Raw genomic sequence first — 10,000 nt, 5'->3', positions numbered from 1 at the left:
GGCCGGCCCGGCGGCGATTGCGGCGGGCAGCAGGCCTCTTGGACAGGTTGAGAGATAAAAAAATAATAATTCCCATGCAGTCTCAATGGCGGGGTGCGGGCCGGGGAATAGGCCTCTTGGCCGGGGTGAATATGTTGGAACGCGGCGCGCGTAAATAGGAAGCGGCTGGAGGTACCGGGGGCGAAGCCCGCCCCGGCCCGGAGGCCGAGTTAAAAAAAAAATAATCCCCGTTCAGTCTCAATGGCGGGGTGCGGGCCGGCCCGGCGGCGAGTGCGGCGGGCAGCAGGCCTCTTGGACAGGTTGAGAGATAAAAAAATAATAATTCCCGTGCAGTCTCAATGGCGGGGTGCGGGCCGGGGAATAGGCCTCTTGGCCGGGGTGAATAGTGTTGGAACACGGCCCGCGGAAATAGTAGCGGCTGGAGGTACCGGGGGCGATGCCCGCCCCGGCCCGGCGGCCAAGTTAAAAAAATAAATAATCCCCGTTCAGTCTCAATGGCAGGGTGCGGGCCGGCCCGGCGGCGATTGCGGCGGGCAGCAGGCCTCTTGGACAGGTTGAGAGATAAAAAAATAATAATTCCCGTGCAGTCTCAATGGCGGGGTGCGGGCCGGGGAATAGGCCTCTTGGCCGGGGTGAATAGTGTTGGAACACGGCCCGCGGAAATAGTAGCGGCTGGAGGTACCGGGGGCGATGCCCGCCCCGGCCCGGCGGCCAAGTTAAAAAAATAAATAATCCCCGTTCAGTCTCAATGGCAGGGTGCGGGCCGGCCCGGCGGCGATTGCGGCGGGCAGCAGGCCTCTTGGACAGGTTGAGAGATAAAAAAATAATAATTCCCATGCAGTCTCAATGGCGGGGTGCGGGCCGGGGAATAGGCCTCTTGGCCGGGGTGAATAGTGTTGGAACACGGCCCGCGGAAATAATAGCGGCTGGAGGTACCGGGGGCGATGCCCGCCCCGGCCCAGCGGCCAAGTTAAAAAAATAAATAATCCCCGTTCAGTCTCAATGGCAGGGTGCGGGCCGGCCCGGCGGCGAGTGCGGCGGGCAGCAGGCCTCTTGGACAGGTTGAGAGATAAAAAAATAATAATTCCCGTTCAGTCTCAATGGCAGGGTGCGGGCCGGCCCGGCGGCGATTGCGGCGGGCAGCAGGCCTCTTGGACAGGTTGAGAGATAAAAAAATAATAATTCCCGTGCAGTCTCAATGGCGGGGTGCGGGCCGGCCCGGCGGACGAGTGTGGCCGGGGAAGAGGCCTCTTGGCCGGGATGAATATGTTGGAACGCGGCGCGCGTAAATAGAAGCGGCTGGAGGTACCGGGGGCGAAGCCCGCCCCGGCCCAGAGGCCGAGTTAAAAAAAATAATAATCCCCGTTCAGTCTCAATGGCGGGGTGCGGGCCGGCCCGGCGGCGAGTGCGGCGGGCAGCAGGCCTCTTGGACAGGTTGAGAGATAAAAAAATAATAATTCCCGTGCAGTCTCAATGGCGGGGTGCGGGCCGGCCCGGCGGACGAGTGTGGCCGGGGAAGAGGCCTCTTGGCCGGGGTGAATATGTTGGAACGCGGCGCGCGTAAATAGAAGCGGCTGGAGGTACCGGGGGCGAAGCCCGCCCCGGCCCGGAGGCCGAGTTAAAAAAAATAATAATCCCCGTTCAGTCTCAATGGCGGGGTGCGGGCCGGCCCGGCGGCGAGTGCGGCGGGCAGCAGGCCTCTTGGACAGGTTGAGAAATAAAAAAATAATAATTCCCGTTCAGTCTCAATGGCAGGGTGCGGGCCGGCCCGGCGGCGATTGCGGCGGGCAGCAGGCCTCTTGGACAGGTTGAGAGATAAAAAAATAATAATTCCCGTGCAGTCTCAATGGCGGGGTGCGGGCCGGGGAATAGGCCTCTTGGCCGGGGTGAATATGTTGGAACGCGGCGCGCGTAAATAGAAGCGGCTGGAGGTACCGGGGGCGAAGCCCGCCCCGGCCCGGAGGCCGAGTTAAAAAAAATAATAATCCCCGTTCAGTCTCGATGGCGGGGTGCGGGCCGGCCCGGCGGCGAGTGCGGCGGGCAGCAGGCCTCTTGGACAGGTTGAGAGATAAAAAAATAATAATTCCCGTGCAGTCTCAATGGCGGGGTGCGGGCCGGGGAATAGGCCTCTTGGCCGGGGTGAATAGTGTTGGAACACGGCCCGCGGAAATAGTAGCGGCTGGAGGTACCGGGGGCGATGCCCGCCCCGGCCCGGCGGCCAAGTTAAAAAAATAAATAATCCCGTTCAGTCTCAATGGCAGGGTGCGGGCCGGCCCGGCGGCGATTGCGGCGGGCAGCAGGCCTCTTGGACAGGTTGAGAGATAAACAAATAATAATTCCCAAGCAGTCTCAATGGCGGGGTGCGGGCCGGGGAATAGGCCTCTTGGCCGGGGTGAATATGTTGGAACGCGGCGCGCGTAAATAGAAGCGGCTGGAAGTACCGGGGGCGAAGCCCGCCCCGGCCCGGAGGCCGAGTTAAAAAAAATAATAATCCCCGTTCAGTCTCAATGGCGGGGTGCGGGCCGGCCCGGCGGCGAGTGCGGCGGGCAGCAGGCCTCTTGGACAGGTTGAGAGATAAAAAAATAATAATTCCCATGCAGTCTCAATGGCGGGGTGCGGGCCGGGGAATAGGCCTCTTGGCCGGGGTGAATATGTTGGAACGCGGCGCGCGTAAATAGAAGCGGCTGGAGGTACCGGGGGCGAAGCCCGCCCCGGCCCGGAGGCCGAGTTAAAAAAATAATAATCCCCGTTCAGTCTTAATGGCGGGGTGCGGGCCGGCCCGGCGGCGAGTGCGGCGGGCAGAAGGCCTCTTGGACAGGTTGAGAGATAAAAAAATAATAATTCCCGTGCAGTCTCAATGGCGGGGTGCGGGCCGGGGAATAGGCCTCTTGGCCGGGGTGAATATGTTGGAACGCGGCGCGCGTAAATAGAAGCGGCTGGAGGTACCGGGGGCGAAGCCCGCCCCGGCCCGGAGGCCGAGTTAAAAAAATAATAATCCCCGTTCAGTCTTAATGGCGGGGTGCGGGCCGGCCCGGCGGCGAGTGCGGCGGGCAGAAGGCCTCTTGGACAGGTTGAGAGATAAAAAAATAATAATTCCCGTGCAGTCTCAATGGCGGGGTGCGGGCCGGGGAATAGGCCTCTTGGCCGGGGTGAATAGTGTTGGAACACGGCCCGCGGAAATAGTAGCGGCTGGAGGTACCGGGGGTGATGCCCGCCCCGGGCCGGCGGCCAAGTTAAAAAAATAAATAATCCCCGTTCAGTCTCAATGGCAGGGTGCGGGCCGGCCCGGCGGCGATTGCGGCGGGCAGCAGGCCTCTTGGACAGGTTGAGAGATAAAAAAATAATAATTCCCGTGCAGTCTCAATGGCGGGGTGCGGGCCGGGGAATAGGCCTCTTGGCCGGGGTGAATAGTGTTGGAACACGGCCCGCGGAAATAGTAGCGGCTGGAGGTACCGGGGGCGATGCCCGCCCCGGGCCGGCGGCCAAGTTAAAAAAATAAATAATCCCCGTTCAGTCTCAATGGCAGGGTGCGGGCCGGCCCGGCGGCGAGTGCGGCGGGCAGCAGGCCTCTTGGACAGGTTGAGAGATAAAAAAATAATAATTCCCGTTCAGTCTCAATGGCAGGGTGCGGGCCGGCCCGGCGGCGATTGCGGCGGGCAGCAGGCCTCTTGGACAGGTTGAGAGATAAAAAAATAATAATTCCCATGCAGTCTCAATGGCGGGGTGCGGGCCGGGGAATAGGCCTCTTGGCCGGGGTGAATATGTTGGAACGCGGCGCGCGTAAATAGAAGCGGCTGGAGGTACCGGGGGCGAAGCTCGCCCCGGCCCGGAGGCCGAGTTAAAAAAAATAATAATCCCCGTTCAGTCTCAATGGCGGGGTGCGGGCCGGCCCGGCGGCGAGTGCGGCGGGCAGCAGGCCTCTTGGACAGGTTGAGAGATAAAAAAATAATAATTCCCGTGCAGTCTCAATGGCGGGGTGCGGGCCGGGGCCGGGGAATAGGCCTCTTGGCCGGGGTGAATAGTGTTGGAACACGGCCCGCGGAAATAGTAGCGGCTGGAGGTACCGGGGGCGATGCCCGCCCCGGCCCGGCGGCCAAGTTAAAAAAATAAATAATCCCCGTTCAGTCTCAATGGCAGGGTGCGGGCCGGCCCGGCGGCGATTGCGGCGGGCAGCAGGCCTCTTGGACAGGTTGAGAGATAAAAAAATAATAATTCCCATGCAGTCTCAATGGCGGGGTGCGGGCCGGGGAATAGGCCTCTTGGCCGGGGTGAATAGTGTTGGAACACGGCCCGCGGAAATAGTAGCGGCTGGAGGGACCGGGGGCGATGCCCGCCCCGGCCCGGCGGCCAAGTTAAAAAAATAAATAATCCCCGTTCAGTCTCAATGGCAGGGTGCGGGCCGGCCCGGCGGCGAGTGCGGCGGGCAGCAGGCCTCTTGGACAGGTTGAGAGATAAAAAAATAATAATTCCCGTTCAGTCTCAATGGCAGGGTGCGGGCCGGCCCGGCGGCGATTGCGGCGGGCAGCAGGCCTCTTGGACAGGTTGAGAGATAAAAAAATAATAATTCCCATGCAGTCTCAATGGCGGGGTGCGGGCCGGGGAATAGGCCTCTTGGCCGGGGTGAATATGTTGGAACGCGGCGCGCGTAAATAGAAGCGGCTGGAGGTACCGGGGGCGAAGCACGCCCCGGCCCGGAGGCCGAGTTAAAAAAATAATAATCCCCGTTCAGTCTTAATGGCGGGGTGCGGGCCGGCCCGGCGGCGAGTGCGGCGGGCAGCAGGCCTCTTGGACAGGTTGAGAGATAAAAAAATAATAATTCCCGTGCAGTCTCAATGGCGGGGTGCGGGCCGGGGAATAGGCCTCTTGGCCGGGGTGAATAGTGTTGGAACACGGCCCGCGGAAATAGTAGCGGCTGGAGGTACCGGGGGCGATGCCCGCCCCGGGCCGGCGGCCAAGTTAAAAAAAATAAATAATCCCCGTTCAGTCTCAATGGCAGGGTGCGGGCCGGCCCGGCGGCGATTGCGGCGGGCAGCAGGCCTCTTGGACAGGTTGAGAGATAAAAAAATAATAATTCCCGTGCAGTCTCAATGGCGGGGTGCGGGCCGGGGAATAGGCCTCTTGGCCGGGGTGAATAGTGTTGGAACACGGCCCGCGGAAATAGTAGCGGCTGGAGGTACCGGGGGCGATGCCCGCCCCGGGCCGGCGGCCAAGTTAAAAAAATAAATAATCCCCGTTCAGTCTCAATGGCAGGGTGCGGGCCGGCCCGGCGGCGAGTGCGGCGGGCAGCAGGACTCTTGGACAGGTTGAGAGATAAAAAAATAATAATTCCCGTTCAGTCTCAATGGCAGGGTGCGGGCCGGCCCGGCGGCGATTGCGGCGGGCAGCAGGCCTCTTGGACAGGTTGAGAGATAAAAAAATAATAATTCCCATGCAGTCTCAATGGCGGGGTGCGGGCCGGGGAATAGGCCTCTTGGCCGGGGTGAATATGTTGGAACGCGGCGCGCGTAAATAGAAGCGGCTGGAGGTACCGGGGGCGAAGCCCGCCCCGGCCCGGAGGCCGAGTTAAAAAAAATAATAATCCCCGTTCAGTCTCAATGGCGGGGTGCGGGCCGGCCCGGCGGCGAGTGCGGCGGGCAGCAGGCCTCTTGGACAGGTTGAGAGATAAAAAAATAATAATTCCCGTGCAGTCTCAATGGCGGGGTGCGGGCCGGGGAATAGGCCTCTTGGCCGGGGTGAATAGTGTTGGAACACGGCCCGCGGAAATAGTAGCGGCTGGAGGTACCGGGGGCGATGCCCGCCCCGGCCCGGCGGCCAAGTTAAAAAAATAAATAATCCCCGTTCAGTCTCAATGGCAGGGTGCGGGCCGGCCCGGCGGCGATTGCGGCGGGCAGCAGGCCTCTTGGACAGGTTGAGAGATAAAAAAATAATAATTCCCATGCAGTCTCAATGGCGGGGTGCGGGCCGGGGAATAGGCCTCTTGGCCGGGGTGAATAGTGTTGGAACACGGCCCGCGGAAATAGTAGCGGCTGGAGGTACCGGGGGCGATGCCCGCCCCGGCCCGGCGGCCAAGTTAAAAAAATAAATAATCCCCGTTCAGTCTCAATGGCAGGGTGCGGGCCGGCCCGGCGGCGATTGCGGCGGGCAGCAGGCCTCTTGGACAGGTTGAGAGATATAAAAATAATAATTCCCGTGCAGTCTCAATGGCGGGGTGCGGGCCGGCCCGGCGGACGAGTGTGGCCGGGGAAGAGGCCTCTTGGCCGGGGTGAATATGTTGGAACGCGGCCCGCGGAAATAGTAGCGGCTGGAGTTACCGGCGGCGATGCCCGCCCCGGGCCTGCAGCCAAGTTAAAAAAATAAATAATCCCCGTTCAGTCTCAATGGCAGGGTGCGGGCCGGCCCGGCGGCGATTGCGGCGGGCAGCAGGCCTCTTGGACAGGTTGAGAGATAAAAAAATAATAATTCCCATGCAGTCTCAATGGCGGGGTGCGGGCCGGGGAATAGGCCTCTTGGCCGGGGTGAATAGTGTTGGAACACGGCCCGCGGAAATAGTAGCGGCTGGAGGTACCGGGGGCGATGCCCGCCCCGGGCCGGCGGCCAAGTTAAAAAAATAAATAATCCCGTTCAGTCTCAATGGCAGGGTGCGGGCCGGCCCGGCGGCGATTTCGGCGGGCAGCAGGCCTCTTGGACAGGTTGAGAGATAAAAAAATAATAATCCCCGTGCAGTCTCAATGGCGGGGTGCGGGCCGGCCAGGCGGCGAGTGCGGCGGGCAGCAGGCCTTTTGGACAGGCTGAGAGATAAAAAAATAATAATTCCCGTGCAGTCTCAATGGCGGGGTGCGGGCCTGCCCGGCGGCGAGTGCGGCGGGCAGCAGGCCTCTTGGACAGGTTGAGAGATAAAAAAATAATAATTCCCATGCAGTCTCAATGGCAGGGTGCCGGCCGGCCCGGTGGCCGAGTGTGGCCGGGAAAGAGGCCTCTTGGCCGGGGTTAATAGTGTTGGAACGCGGCCCGCGGAAATAGTAGCGGCTGGAGGTACCGGGGGCGAAGCCCGCCGCGGCCCGGCGGCCGAGTTAAAAAAAATAATAATCCCCGTTCAGTCTCAATGGCGGGGTGCGGGCCGGCCCGGCGGCGATTGCGGCGGGCAGCAGGCCTCTTGGACAGGTTGAGAGATAAAAAAATAATAATTCCCATGCAGTCTTAATGGCGGGGTGCGGGCCGGCCCGGCGGCGAGTGCGGCGGGCAGCAGGCCTCTTGGACAGGTTGAGAGATAAAAAAATAATAATTCCCGTGCAGTCTCAATGGAGGGGTGCGGGCCTGCCCGGCGGCGAGTGCGGCGGGCAGCCGGCCTCTTGGACAGGTTGAGAGATAAAAAAATAATAATTCCCGTGCAGTCTCAATGGCGGGGTGCGGGCCGGGGAATAGGCCTCTTGGCCGGGGTGAATAGTGTTGGAACGCGGCCCGCGGAAATAGTAGCGGCTGGAGGTACCGGGGGCGATGCCCGCCCCGGCCCGGCGGCCAAGTTAAAAAAATAAATAATCCCCGTTCAGTCTCAATGGCAGGGTGCGGGCCGGCCCGGCAGCGATTGCGGCGGGCAGCAGGCCTCTTGGACAGGTTGAGAGATAAAAAAATAATAATTCCCATGCAGAGTCAATGGCGGGGTGCGGGCCGGCCCGGCGGCGAGTGCGGCGGGCAGCAGGCCTCTTGGACAGTTTGAGAGATAAAAAAAATAATAATTCCCGTGCAGTCTCAATGGCGGGGTGCGGGCCGGCCCGGCGGACGAGTGTGGCCGGGGAAGAGGCCTCTTGGCCGGGGTGAATAGTGTTGGAACGCGGCCCGCGGAAATAGTAGCGGCTGGAGGTACCGGGGGCGATGCCCGCCCCGGCCCGGCGGCCAAGTTAAAAAAATAAATAATCCCCGTTCAGTCTCAAATGCAGGGTGCGGGCCGGCCCGGTGGCCGAGTGTGGCTGGGGAAGAGGCCTCTTGGCCGGGGTTAATAGTGTTGGAACGCGTCCCGCGGAAATAGTAGCGGCTGGAGGTACCGGGGGCGATGCCCGCCCCGGGCCGGCGGCCGAGTTAAAAAAATAATAATCCCCGTTCAGTCTCAATGGCGGGGTGCGGGCCGGCCCGGCGGCGATTGCGGCGGGCAGCAGGTCACGTTGATTTGACAGATCAACGTCTCTTTGGAATAAAATTAATGTCCAACAGAGGGAGCCGTCTGCACGGGGATCGGTCATGATAGCACTTGGACATGAAGCAGCTTGGGATTTCCGCCTGCTGGATGCCTTTGCACCTCCACTGGAAAAGCCCACTTTTGCAACAAACATCAAATACCGCATCTGCGTGCTCGCAGAGGACCGTATGCGAGCCTGACAGGCTGCGCGCTCCAACCACCACGGGAGCGGGCCCCTCCTTCGTGCTCTCGGGAGGAGGTCATTAAATGAAAAAAAAAATCACCCCACTACTCCATCCCCGACCCGCAAGTGCCTTGTCTGCTATAAAGGGGACAATTTTCACGTTTTCCCTCGCTTACGGCCATACTACCCTGAGAACGCCCGATCTCGTCCGATCTCGGAAGCTAAGCAGGGTCGGGCCTGGTTAGTACTTGAATGGGAGACCGCCTGGGAATACCAGGTGCTGTAAGCTTTTGCACCCACCTCCAATTCTCAACACGATTCACTGCTCTTTCCAAAAATTTTGGCATTCATTCGTCATTCAACTTTCACTTATCCTGTGGTTTGAAATCGTTTCCTTCACGTTGATTTGACAGATCAACGTCTCTTTGGAATAAAATTAATGTCCAAAAGAGGGAGCCGTCTGCACGGGGATCGGTCATGATAGCACTTGGACATGAAGCAGCTTGGGATTTCCGCCTGCTGGATGCCTTTGCACCTCCACTGGAAAAGCCCACTTTTGCAACAAACATCAAATACCGCATCTGCGTGCTCGCAGAGGACTGTATGCGAGCCTGACAGGCTGCGCGCTCCAACCACCACGGGAGCGGGCCCCTCCTTCGTGCTCTCGGGAGGAGGTCATTAAATGAAAAAAAAATCACCCCACTACTCCATCCCCGACCCGCAAGTGCCTTGTCTGCTATAAAGGGGACAATTTTCACGTTTTCCCTCGCTTACGGCCATACTACCCTGAGAACGCCCGATCTCGTCCGATCTCGGAAGCTAAGCAGGGTCGGGCCTGGTTAGTACTTGGATGGGAGACCGCCTGGGAATACCAGGTGCTGTAAGCTTTTGCACCCACCTCCAATTCTCAACACGATTCACTGCTCTTTCCAAAAATTTTGGCATTCATTCGTCATTCAACTTTCACTTATCCTGTGGTTTGAAATCGTTTCCTTCACGTTGATTTGACAGATCAACGTCTCTTTGGAATAAAATTAATGTCCAACAGAGGGAGCCGTCTGCACGGGGATCGGTCATGATAGCACTTGGACATGAAACAGCTTGGGATTTCCGCCTGCTGGATGCCTTTGCACCTCCACTGGAAAAGCCCACTTTTGCAACAAACATCAAATACCGCATCTGCGTGTTCGCAGAGGACCGTATGCGAGCCTGACAGGCTGCGCACTCAAACCACCACGGGAGCGGGTCCCTCCTTTGTGCACTCCAGAGGAGGTTTATTAAATGAAAAAAAAATCACCCCACTACTCCACCCCCGACCCACAAGTGCCCTGTCTGCTATAAAGAGGACAATTTTCGCGTTTTCCCTCGCTTACGGCCATACTACCCTGAGAACGCCCGATCTCGTCCGATCTCGGAAGCTAAGCAGGGTGGGGCCTGGTTAGTACTTGGATGGGAGACCGCCTGGGAATACCAGGTGCTGTAAGCTTTTGCACCCACCTCCAATTCTCAACACGATTCACTGCTCTTTCCAAAAATTTTGGCATTCATTCGTCATTCAACTTTCACTTATCCTGTGGTTTGAAATCGTTTCCTTCACGTTGATTTGACAGATCAACGTCTCTTTGGAATAAAATTAATGTCCAACA

At 59.2% G+C, this 10,000-nt stretch overlaps 3 non-coding genes across 3 annotated transcripts; all 3 read left to right on the top strand.

Moving 5' to 3' along the window:
• Window positions 1–8,524: 8,524 nt before the first annotated feature.
• On the top strand, window positions 8,525–8,643 carry LOC127602958 (5S ribosomal RNA). The gene has a single exon (XR_007962989.1). It is a non-coding gene; the product is annotated as a 5S ribosomal RNA (ribosomal RNA).
• A 479-nt stretch (window positions 8,644–9,122) lies between these two features.
• LOC127602876 (5S ribosomal RNA) lies at window positions 9,123–9,241 on the top strand. The gene has a single exon (XR_007962920.1). It is a non-coding gene; the product is annotated as a 5S ribosomal RNA (ribosomal RNA).
• A 480-nt stretch (window positions 9,242–9,721) lies between these two features.
• LOC127602951 (5S ribosomal RNA) lies at window positions 9,722–9,840 on the top strand. Its single transcript, XR_007962982.1, has one exon. It is a non-coding gene; the product is annotated as a 5S ribosomal RNA (ribosomal RNA).
• Window positions 9,841–10,000: the final 160 nt, after the last annotated feature.

This window comes from Hippocampus zosterae, chromosome 6, assembly GCF_025434085.1.
Source record: "Hippocampus zosterae strain Florida chromosome 6, ASM2543408v3, whole genome shotgun sequence".
NCBI classification, from domain to species: domain Eukaryota; kingdom Metazoa; phylum Chordata; class Actinopteri; order Syngnathiformes; family Syngnathidae; genus Hippocampus; species Hippocampus zosterae.
The sequence above is the reverse complement of the archived record's forward strand: the minus strand, read 5'-3'. Positions and strand labels throughout refer to the sequence as shown.